The sequence below is a fragment of the Orcinus orca genome, chromosome 8 (assembly GCF_937001465.1).
Source record: "Orcinus orca chromosome 8, mOrcOrc1.1, whole genome shotgun sequence".
Taxonomy (NCBI): Eukaryota; Metazoa; Chordata; class Mammalia; order Artiodactyla; family Delphinidae; genus Orcinus; species Orcinus orca.
The window spans coordinates 71,189,612-71,202,108 of NC_064566.1; positions in this window are offsets into that span (position 1 = coordinate 71,189,612).

Consider the following 12,497-nt stretch of genomic DNA (forward strand, 5'->3'; position numbering starts at 1 on the left):
TTCTCTCACCCTTCAGGCTAAGGATGTCAATATCCCCACTTAGGTAGCACTGGTAGTGAACTACCCCTTGTGGTTTTTCTACATCCTGCCCTGACCGATGCAACTGGCTCCAATAGTAAGTCCTGCCCAAAATGTCCTTTGAGAGTGTGTCATCTTTTCCCCACTGGGACTCTGAGTGATGGAGTATCTCTTCTTGGAGGCTTAGTGACTAGTGGGCAGCGACAGACAACAAACAAACAAACATATAATTACAAGTCGTGATAAGATCCAGGAAGGAAATACAATGAATAGCATGAAGAATAACAGGTTGGGATCTAAGTTAGAATGGAGATGGCATTTAAGTCAAGTCCTAGAGAATGAAAAGAAGTCAGAAGAAGTGGATTCTAGGCAAAGGAGGAAGCAAGTACAGAAAATCTGAAGTGGGAGCGGGTTAGGTGTGTTCAAGAAATTTTAGAAAGGAAAGAAGGAAGGAAGGAAGGGAGGAAGGAAGGAAGGAAGGAAATCCAGTGTTGTTAAGTGACATGAGATAGAGTTAAAGAAGTCAGTCTTAGATTCAAAAGCACTTGTTTACGGTGAGTTTTTTAAAGGATTTTCTCATTGCTAAAAATCGTATCTGGACTTCTATCACTCCTTCCCTAACTCCTCAACTATGAACATCTCAGTTAAGCTAATATTTGGTGACATTTTAAATCGCCAAGTGAAACATGATTCTGGTAAAATAATTAGACATTTAAGGGAAAAATCTCATTTTAGCCTGTGCCCAAAATACAGCTCACACAAACACTTCCCTACACCCCCTGCCCCTCAGTGCTCTCCCAACTGAAGACATTGTTAATTCAAATACTAATTAGCGCAAACACTGTAATGGCTCAACTTCCACTGAGATCTGCCTGACTGGGCTGTATGGCTGGTGGGTGCTCAGACTGAGAATGTCATTTAAGAGCCAAGGAATTCAGCCTTTTATAAAGGGCATTGTAAAGTTAGCTGCTTTGGGTAATGACTCAGAAGACCTAACTTCTTCTTTCAGTTCTTTATTGGACAGGCCCTCGGGTTGGGGTCCAGTCCTCTCACCCGCTGTCTGTCTGTCTGCTGAATGGGCAGAACTAGAGAACAGTAAGGTCTACTCCAGCTCTGATGGCCTTTGAGGCTGGGTAGTAATCAGTCTTCTTGGGAAAGATTTGGCCTCTTTGAAATAAAATACCTTGTTGTAGACTACTCTGAACCAAGCTTTCAGAATGAGAATCCTCTCTCTGTTGAATTCACTGTCCACCTATGTCTTTACCTCTTCTGGTTCCTTTCTTGGGAAGAGCGTATTTCCAACCCTCAGGAAATACATCACTTGGCCTAGTTTGAAAAAGTTATATCATGTATGCGTATCTGTTATTAGCTGTAATGGTTAATTTTATATGTCAACATGACTAAGGCCACGGTACCCAGATATTTGGTCAAACATTTGTCTAGATGTTGCTGGGAAGAGTTATTTTTAGGTGAGATTAGCATTTAAACTGGTAGACTTTGAGTAAAGCCTGTCACTCTCTGTAACACAGGTGGGCCTCATCCAATCAGCTGATGGCCTCAGGAGAAAAAAGACGAAGGTCCCTCATGGAAGAGAGAATTCTGTCTCCAGGTCGCCTTACGACTTGAGCTGCAGCATAAACTCTTACCTGGGTCTCCAGCCTGCTAGCTTCCCCTACAGATTTTGGACTTGCTAGCCCCTATAGTCATGTGAACCAATTCTTAAAAATCACTCTCTTTCTCTCTCTCCATAAACACATCCTATTGTTTCTGTTTCCCTGGAGAACGCTGACTAATACACTAACAAATAACACATAAAAATATACCCCTTTAGGAAGCTGAATTTGAAAACTCCTTTTATGAACAGTTAGTTTTATAGGTATTCAAATCAACACCTTTGACTCAGGAGTGAGGAGATTCATCCTCTCTCAGACCTGCCACACCCTGGTTATTAGCACTAGTTGCTTCAACTTTCAAAGCCACAGAAACTCTCCCCCGCCCCATTTGTAAAATGAGAATAAAGTGGCTATTATGCTTATTTTAGGAGATTAGTACAGGGAACATTAAAAAAAAAGCATGTGGAAAAGTACTATATAAATAGGATCATTAAGCAATAATAATAAGTAAGCCTTATTGCATTTAATAATAATATGTATACACATATAATTAGGAAACATTCCACCCACAAAACCACCCTGTTTCTTAGATTAGGATAAAGAAAATCAGTTTCCTTTTTTTCTTTCAGTTTCTTGAGATATAATTGACATTCAGCACTGTATAAAGTGTACAGTGTAATGATTTGACTTACATATATCATGAAATGATTATCATAAGTTTAGTGAACATGCATCATCTCATGTAGATAAAACTTTTTTTTTTTTTTTTTTTTTTTTTTTTTTTTTTTTTGCGGTATGCGCACCTCTCGCTGTTGTGGCCTCTTCCGTTGTGGAGCACAGGCTCCAGACGCGCAGGCTCAGCGGCCATGGCTCACGGGCCTAGCCGCTCCGCGGCACGTGGGACCTTCCTGGATCGGGGAACAAACCCGTGTCCCCTGCATCGGCAGGCGGACTCTCAACCACTGTGCCACCAGGGAAGCCCTGATAAAACTTTAAAAAGCAGGGCAAAAATGTTTTTCCTGTGATGAGACCTCTTAGGATTTACCCTCCTCACAGCTTTTCTATATAACATACAGCAGTGTTAATTATATTTATCATGTTGTACATTATGTCCCTAGTACATATTTATCTTATAACTGGAAGTTTGTACCTTTTGACTGTCTTCATCCAATTCCCCCTCCCCCTCCAACCCCCCACCTCTGGTAACTACAAATCTGATCTCTTTTTCTATGAGTTTGTTTGTTTTTCAAGTTTAAGTGACCTATAACACTATGTGAGCTCCTGTTACACAACATAGTAATTTGGTAATTCTGTACATTTCAAAATGATCACTATGATAAGCCTAGTTACGATATGTCACCATACAAAGATATTACACTATTATTGACTATATTCCCCACACATACATTTCATACCCGTGACTCATTGATTTTGCAACTAGCAGGTTGTCCCTCTTAACCTCCCTTATCTATTTCTTACCTCCTCCCATCCCCCCCACTAGGGCAACCACCTGTTTGTTCTCTGTATCTACAACTCTTATTTCTGTTTTGTTATGTTTGTGCATTTGTTTTGTTTTTTAGATTCCACATATAAGTGAAATCATACAGTATTTGTCTTTCTCTGACATTTCACTTAGCCTAGTACCCTCTAGGTTCATCCATGTTGTATCAAATGGCAAGATTTCATCCTTTTTTATGGCTAATATTCCATTGTATATAGGTATTGTGTGTGTGTGTGTATATATATATATATATATATATATATATGTGTGTGTATAAAACCTCTTCTTTATCCATGCATCTATTGATAAGTATTTGGGTTGCTTCTATATCTTAGTTATTGTAAACAATGCTGCAATGAACATAGGAGTGTGTATATCTTTTCTAATTGTTGTTCTTATTTCCTTTGAATAAATAGGAGCAGAATTGCTGGATCATATGGTAGTTCTATTTTTAGTTTTTTGAGGAATCTCCATACTGTTTTCCATAGTGGCTGCACCAATTTACATTCCCACCAACAGTGTCCGAGGGTTTCCTTTTCTCCACATCCTGCCAGTACTTGTCATTTGTTGTCTTTTTTATAATAGCCATTCTGACAGGTGTGAGGTGATATCTCATTGTGGTTTTGATTTGCATTTCCTTGATGATTAGTAATGTTGAGTATCTTTTCATGTGCCTGTTGACCATCTCTATGTCTTCTTTGGAAATATGTCTATTCAGGTCCTCTGCCCATTTTTTAATTGGGTTGTTTGGTTTTTTGATGTTGAGTTGCATGAGTTCTTTGCATATTTTTTATATTAACCCTTCATCAGATATATTGCTTGCAAATATTTTCTCCCATTCAGTAGGTGGCTTTTTCATTTAGTTGATCATTTACTTTGCTGTGTAAAATCTTTTTAGTTCGATGTAGTCCTATTTGTTTAGTTTTGCTTTTTTTTCCCTTGCTTGAGGAGACCTAGCCAAAAGAATATTACTAAGACTGATGTCAAAGAGAATAATGCCTATGTTTTCTTCTAGAAGTTTAATGGTTTCAGGACTTAAATTTAAGTCTTTAATCCATTTTGAATTTATTTTTGTTCATGGTGTGAGAAAGTAGTCCAGTTTGGTTCTTAAGAATATCGGTTTCTGACTGGTGTAAATGTTCCTCCAGTTAACTGATCAATGTAGAGGATCCTGCACTGTGCATGGAAGGAGAAAAGTGAAAATAGTAAACACGGATTTTTAAAAAATAAATTAGAGCTAGAGTTCACATTAATAAAATAAGATTAATAAACATTGTAAATAGATGCTTATCTTCCTCACTTAAGTTCTTTGAAGAACAAATTATACAAGCATAATTCCTGTTGGAAATTACGTGGACGAACAACTGTAAAGAAGGAAAGAGAGAAAATGAAAGAAATCATGGAGGAAGGGAAGAAGGGATTCCCCAAAGAGTGACACTATGACCTACTGATAGACCGTATGTGGAGACAAAGAGGAGGTTTTCTATGGTCAAGTAAATTTGCGAAATAGTGAGTTAACAAAGGTAAACAAATTTCTTTACCACAGTATTTCCTAGAAACTTTAAGGTGCCAAAGTGCACAGTAAGTAAAATATAACATTTTGCATTTCCTCAAATTTCTCATTTCCTTTTCCCATATTCCCCAAGTTCTTTGACAACGGCATCTCCCTCCACTCCACCATTATCTCATAGGATGAGCAAAACAGCCTAAGAAGCCCTGGTGTACTGAAAAAAGTCCAAGGGATGCCCATGTCCATCCCTTAGCCAAAACCTTCAATGGCTCCCCATTTCTTACAAAATAAAACCCAAGTACCTTATCACAGCCTGAGAGGCCCTACCGTCACCCCCACAGCCTCTTACCCCCTGTTCCTCACTATAATCTGTGTTTTAGCAACCCGGACCCATTTGTAATTCCCCTCGTACACACACACATTCTGTTGTAGAAAGAGAAAGAGTAGAGAGAGGAGTGTCACTGGAAACAGAAGGAAAGAGAATTTCAGATTGAGGAAGTGTTCAGCAGGATCAAGAAAGACATGAACTGGGATGCTTTGATAGTTAGTGGGCACCAATAGCCTCAAAGAGAGCAGCTAGAGGAATGATGGTGGAATCTAGAATACAGGGTATGGAGGAATGAAGCAGAAGTGGGGAGTAGAGACAACTCAACAGACAGCTCTCAAGGAACTTGATCTTTAGAGGGAAAGAAGCAATACACAGGTGAGAAAGAGAAAGCCAAGATAGATAATGAAAGTTTTTAGGAAGTTACATATTTAGGATATTGATGATGTTGATAGATTGATAGGACTGACAATGCAGGCAAGAGATATGGCAACTTTATGACCAAGCTCATCTATATGAGAAAGCCTTCTTTGAGCAACCCTGCCACACACCCTCAAACTAGGTGAGGGTCACTGCATCTCACATAGGACACTGTGCACACCCCTATCATAGCATCTATCATTCTGGATTGAAATTCTCTGTTTATGGATCCCCTCATCTCATATACTGTAAATCATTTAAATGAGCTTACTGTTGCCATTACGAACTATCATAAGCTTAGTGGCTTTTAACAAAAATTTACTATCTTACAGTTCTGGACTGTCCAAAATGGGTCTTATGGGTGTGGGCAAAATTGTGTTCCTTCTGGAGGCTCTAGGGGAGAATCCATGTCATTACCTTTTTCAGCTTCTAGAGGCTGCCCACATTCCTTGACTTAGGACCTCAACTTATGGTCTTCACATCACTGGGACCTCTGCTTCTATCATGACATCTCCTTCCCTCTGACTCTGATTCTACTGCCCCGATCTTTCCATTATAATGACCCCTGCAATTGCATTAGATCCACCAGATAATCTGGATAACCTTCCTATCTCAAGATCCTTAACTTAACCACATCTAAAAAATCTCTTTTGCCAGGTAAGATAACATATTCACTGATTGGGAGGATTAGAATGTAGAATTTTGGGGGGGGCCTTATTCTGTCTACCACACCCTTTAATGGTAGGTCCATGTCTAAGTCATCTCCGCATCCCAAATGCCTGGATCGTAGTCTATGCTCAATAAATGTCTGTCCTATGCACTTTCTCTCTTCATTCAATTTGCACATTCAATATTTCCCCTTTGAGAGGGAATTTTTTTTTTTGGGAGAAAGTGCACTAGATAAGAAATAAGAGGTTGAGGTTCTTAGTTCCAGTTTCCCCATTTCCAAATGGGTGAATCAAGGCTCAGACAGTTAAGTGACTATGTCATACCCAAGTAGCAAGGCTAGGACTTGAAGTTCGCTCTCTTTTCATGTTAGTACACTAATTCATCAGCCTAGAAATAGGGTGTTTTACTATTCGAAGATTCTGAGCAGCATCTTATAGCCGATAAAGGGTTGGGTGGAGTAGGTATCTGTAACAGTGTTAACTTCTCCAGAGATTATATATATGGATTTACTTATCCAGGTACACTAAAGACATGATGCTTTGCTCTTACCAAGTAATTTTCCTTTTACCTCATTTGATTTCCAACTGTTTATTTCCTAAGGAAAGAATAATCCATGAACTTTTGGACCTTACAGTGCCAAACGTAGGCCACACTTCCCTGTATTGTACTGTTTGTGTCATTCTTGACATTGGCACAAGTCTCCATCCAGATGAGACTGTTTTATGTCCTCTCTGGAAATTTCCTCTGGTGCTCAGGCCGCCTGTGGTTGGCTGTGTTGGTTCACAGATGGGAATTCTGGCTGAGGTCACCATTGCACTTTCCTGCTCTTTAAAGTTTTGAAAGCATATCTGAGTATCTTTTCAGATAAAACTCCCACTTCTGCTCCTTCTTTCTTCCTTATTGCAAATCCACTTTGAAGTCTGAGACTACTAGGGAATCCACCCAGTGCCATTCTAAACCAACAAGTACGTGAAATTTAAACCAGGTAAATGAGACCACTTATTTTTCTATCAGTATACATTACTCTAGTCTTCAAATTATTTCCAAAGTTTAGTTTATCCTACTTTTAATCATACAACCTACTATTAACTATTCTATAGTTCCTAAAAACTTCAAATATCTATCTTCAAATATTTTATTATTGCGATCATAGTCTTTATTTCATATCCTCCCTACAAATTTGTCCTTTTTTCTCCTGTATTTTTTGTATTAGTATTCTACTTTCCATCTACTTTTTCTCCAAAGTTGGAAAAGTTTAATTACTTTCTTCATCCCCGTAGTGAATGTCAGTTTTTTTGTCTGCTAAATATCCCCTTTCCTTTTTCCAGGTAACTGCTTCTTTGGAGGTAACTGCTTATACTTCCCTCAAAAAATAATGTGATTCTGGGGGAGTTGCCAATTACAGCCCCCCCAACATACACACATGTACACACACACAATACACATACACTTACATACACACACCACCTGCCACAGGGCTGGGCAAATGACCTGACCTGGTCCTGGCTTGGGACCTTAACTGAGCCAATCAGAATCTTGCACTGTGATTTTTATGCATTGAAGCAGGAGGAGAAAAGTCCACCTGTTCCTCTATGGTCACTGAGCTGGGAAGATTTTCTTTAAGCCAAGGCCTGGAACAATGAATAAATCATGTGTGCTCCCTTAGATACATTGCATGGAAAAAAATCTCAGCCACAGGAGAGAAGAGCACCATCAGGCAAAGGGGAGCAGACAGCAGAGACGCAGAGACAGTCCTGATATCCAGCTGACCCGAAGGCCAGTTCCACCCCATTCTCTCGAGCTGCATGAACCAGTGAATTCCATGTTTCTTTAAGTTAATTTTAGTCAGTATTTGTTACTTACAATCAAAAAGTGCCCAACTAATATACAATCCTTTTCTCCAGTCCTTATTGTTTTCTCATATTATATCCATACTATATCATCCAAACTTTATTTCTTCTTTAGAGCTAATTTTGAATCCCAAATCATTTTTTAACCAAACCACAATTCCCCCAAACCTATCATGGGTAGAGTAGAACTGCATCTTTCTGGAGCATCAAGAACCCAAAGACATACCAGGGCTGAGATGGGCCTGTCTGGAAAATACAGCCTCTGATCTAGTTCTGTACATTCTAATATGCAGCATATGGTGAAACCTGAGGAGCATTACAATAATCCATGTACAGAAAAACCCTGGCTGTGCTAACTGAAGTCCTTTGGAGCCATTAGACTTCTGGAACAGGTGCAAAAATGCCCGAGAAACTTGAACAAAACAAAGCAAACAGCTCTCAGCAATAGAGAAGCAGTTTCTGAGAACATCCAATACCCAATGAGGGAGATACAGAACGCTGAGGAGTTAAATTCCTCCCATAGCTATGAGATGGGAGAAGAAACTCTCATTTGATGGCAACATCTATATATCTCATTATCTAAGATATATTAGTAGAATGATAGGAAATGTAAGAGGCTAGAAAGATGGGAAGTGGGAACAGAGGAAGAGAATGGCAAATGTGAATCAACATGGAAGCAGTGGTAGAGATGGATTTTTAGGGGTGGGACCAGCAGTGGTGAACAGCAGATGCCCCGGCACTGTGGGAGAGGACATAGGAGCAGGACTCAGGAGAACTTTACCCACTTGGGGTGGGCAAAGAGGAGGTTCGAACAACCACCAGCCCTGTGCCCCACCGTGTCCTATGCCCCGTACTCATTGAAACACCCAGGGGCCTCATCAAAGTCATGACACTTGGTACATAGTTTAAATGGATGTACATAGGAAGTGTAGGTGTTCCCCGTTCACTGCATTGAAGCAAAACTAAATGGCAAAGCTAAGCCTTAACAGTCACTTTGCTGGCACCAGATTGTAAACAGAAGTTTGGCATCTCAGTGAAGCCATTCCTTGATTTAAAGTTCATTATTTTTTAGTGAGAGGCAAAGTGCACAAATCTAAAGTGCATTTCATAATCTTAAAAGAGAAAATAGACTGCGTTCCCAGTTGCTTTAACTAGTACTGGACCTCACAGTTTGCTTATCTGGTTGTCTGCACAGCTGTGGGAGGAGGGGAAGGGGGGCAGAGCATGGGCAAAGGCACTGTTGTGAGAAAGAAAGAACTCCTGAAGCCCTGTTGAGAAAGTTACTCAAGATGGGATATCCCCTCTGACGGGCCATGGGCAGGAGGCTCCAGGACCAGCAACTGAAAAAGTAGCGAAAAAGAATAAGCTCTCTTGGGCTTCCCTGGTGGCGCAGTGGTTGAGAGTCCGCCTGCCGATGCAGGGATACACGAGTTCGTGCCCTGGTGCGGGAAGATCCCACATTGCCGCGGAGCGGCTGGACCCGTGAGCCATGGTCGCTGAGCCTGCGCGTCCGGAGCCTGTGCTCCGCAACGGGAGAGGCCACGGCCCGCGTACCGAATAAAAGCTCAAGCTCCCCTTCTCTCACTTCCGTTTGTATCTCCCAAGCCAAGAATCGCTTTTGTTAACCATTACAAGCCCAGCCTCACCAATGCTTTTGGGAATTAAAGGGGCTTATGTCTACAGTGGGACAAATCAGTACAATGAAAGCAGCGGCAGCCTTGAGAAGTTGGTTACAAGCCAGCAAGAGGTGCCCAGAGCACAGAGGAGTCGTCTGGAACAGAATGATCAGCTGAGGGGACAAGTCACAAACAGGATAGATTTGCAGGGCACGTGAGCATTCCTTAGGGACTTTCAGGAATATATGGGGAGGGGTTACAATAAAATACTGCATTTTCTGTGCACATGGAAAGGATTCTTACATTATTCCTCCTCCCCTTCCTCCTCGTCCTCCTCTAATTATTATTATTATTCAGAGTAAGGGAGTCCTAAAGGCTGTAAAACATGAGGACATAAAATTTACATTGAAAAGTAAGGGGACTAGAAAGAATGGATACATGTATATGTATATCTGAATCTCTTTGCTGTACACCTGAAACTAACACACATTGTACATCAACTATACTCCAATATAAAATAAAAAATTACATTAAAAAATCTAAACTTGAAGAAAAGAAAGAAAAGCAAAGGGAAAAATGCAAGTCAATCAGGACAAAATTATGTAGCCACTCTCTGTGATATCGATGATCAGGATTCATATACGCCTGCAGAGAGAAAGATGTGCCTTCCATAAACTGAAGAATATAAACTACTTTCTCTAGTTTTCAACCACATAACATCATAATTATCCTATTTCTGGCTCAATGACAAATCATAACATTTTACAAATAATTGAAGCTGACTGAATCATGTACATTTTTACAAGGGCTAGTTTTGATGTTTCAAACCAAACTATGGTATCAGAAAGCTAAATATAGTTGGAGCAGGAGAATCATTAAATCACACCTCATAAGAAAAACTGCAAGTGGATGAAAAGTATTTTGAAGATGTTTTCACTACCAGTGATGCAGAAATCAGAGAAAAAAATTAATGGTAGTCACCTGAGAAAACATTTCCTCTAAGCCCATTAAAGCATGTGAAAATTTTCTGTCATATGTATATCATTATTGTATTAAAATAAGACATGCATGACTGTGCGACCTGTAAAAGTGACTGGTCACACCTGAAGTGTATGATGTCATTCCTAAAGGCACACCCAAAGTGTATGATATTATTCCTAGATTTAGTCCCATAAGGATGAGGTGAGTCTGGAAATATGGAATCCAGAACAAATCTGGAGACTTCTGGAACACAAGGGAAGTAGAGATTCTGCCTTTTTAAAATAACTATTATGAATCCATTGATGTTAGCTGGACTGTGGGTTCCTGTACTGAAGACTATATTTCCTAGCCACCTTTGCAGCAAGGTGCAACCATATGGCCAAGTTCTGGCCAATGGGATGGAAATGGAAATGGTGTGCACAACTCTGGAAATTATCCTAAAAGGGAGAAGGCATGATTTGTTTTTTCCTTTCTTTTCTCCTTTCTGATGGCTGATGTGGGCAAATAACTGGGGCTTCAACAGACAATGCTTGGTGCCCCTAAGAGACAGCAGAGAAGAAAACTGGAGGACACCAAGTTCCTGACAAATTCGTACCAACCCTGGATGCTGACCTCTAGAGTTTTTACATGAAGTAATGAAATGTTCTGGGTTAAGCCACCATATTTGGGTTTTCTGCCACAAGACACTGAACTCAGTTCCAACAAATACAAGGAGAAAAGTAAATCACTTTCTTTTGTGGCTTGGGCTTTGTACCATGTAGTTTCCTAAGAAAGTGTTCATTGAGTAACACATTTAAAAACTGATAATGAACTCATGGAGCTGAGCCAGGTACTAGAAAGTTAAAGACTCAGGTCAGTCATTTCTTTATCTGTAGCCAACTTAAGGGGTGGGACCAATTCTGCAAGACCCTGCAGCAGTTATATTTTATAGGCCAGACTGTTTACATTTCCCCTACTTTGGGTCCTTCCAACTCCCCATGTTTATTTCCCTGCTATCAAAGTTTTGTTTTGTTTTGTTTGTCAGGCTTGAGGGAAACTAAGGGAAGTATCTTTATCCATGCTTGGGACAAAACTGAAAGAAGGACCTCCTGACACTTCTACACCTGAGTGGAGATGACAATCAAAATAAGTAAGAAACCCTTCAATGAATTCTTCCCATTGCTACCAAACCAGCAACATCTTTCTAGAGCAAATATTTTGTAGTTCTCCCTTTGCTACCCTAAAATAGAATTCAGAGGTAGTATAACTGATCCACATGAATAAATAAATCTATATAATCCTGAAACTATAAAAGAAAAATAAAATAATAATAATGTTTTTCCTATGTAAGTGCTCAAGTATGATCACATTGGAAGACAGAAGTGTCCCCATATTTTCAAAATGTTCCCCAGGGAACTGCTACCATGGAAGGTGATAAAACTTTGGGGTGGAAATGATGTCTCTTCTTTCCCTACAGGGACAACCATGAAGGTCTTGGTAGTTTTATTTTATTAATAAACGTAGCACTTTCTTATAGCAGTATTACTTCAAATGTGTTCTGTAGCAAGCAAATTTCCTGTTAATGGGTGTTATGTTAAAAAAAAAAGTATAGTCCAATAGTTTAACAAACATTAGTTTAAACAGATTTGAAAGCTTTTTTCTTCCTCTAGGACATTTCAGAGTCCCGAACATATCACTGTGCTCTGTGAATCTTATTCCCAAATGTACCTCACCATAGAATCCTTTTTCAGTGGGATATCTCTTGGGTTCAGATTCTTACAGAAGGAACTTAGAAAAAACTGCCTTACAGCCTGTCAAAGAAAGGAGACCTTCTGGAAATCTGAGGTCCACTTTTGGAAGAGTAGCCATTACAGGACTAATTCATTTTGCAGAAAAGTGGCCATGTTAGTCTTCCCTGGAACTCACAAATTTGCCCTATTTCAAATGACTTTCATGAGAGGGGGGCAAACAAGTCAAACTAATATGAAATCAGAGACATCTTCAGGAAAGGACAA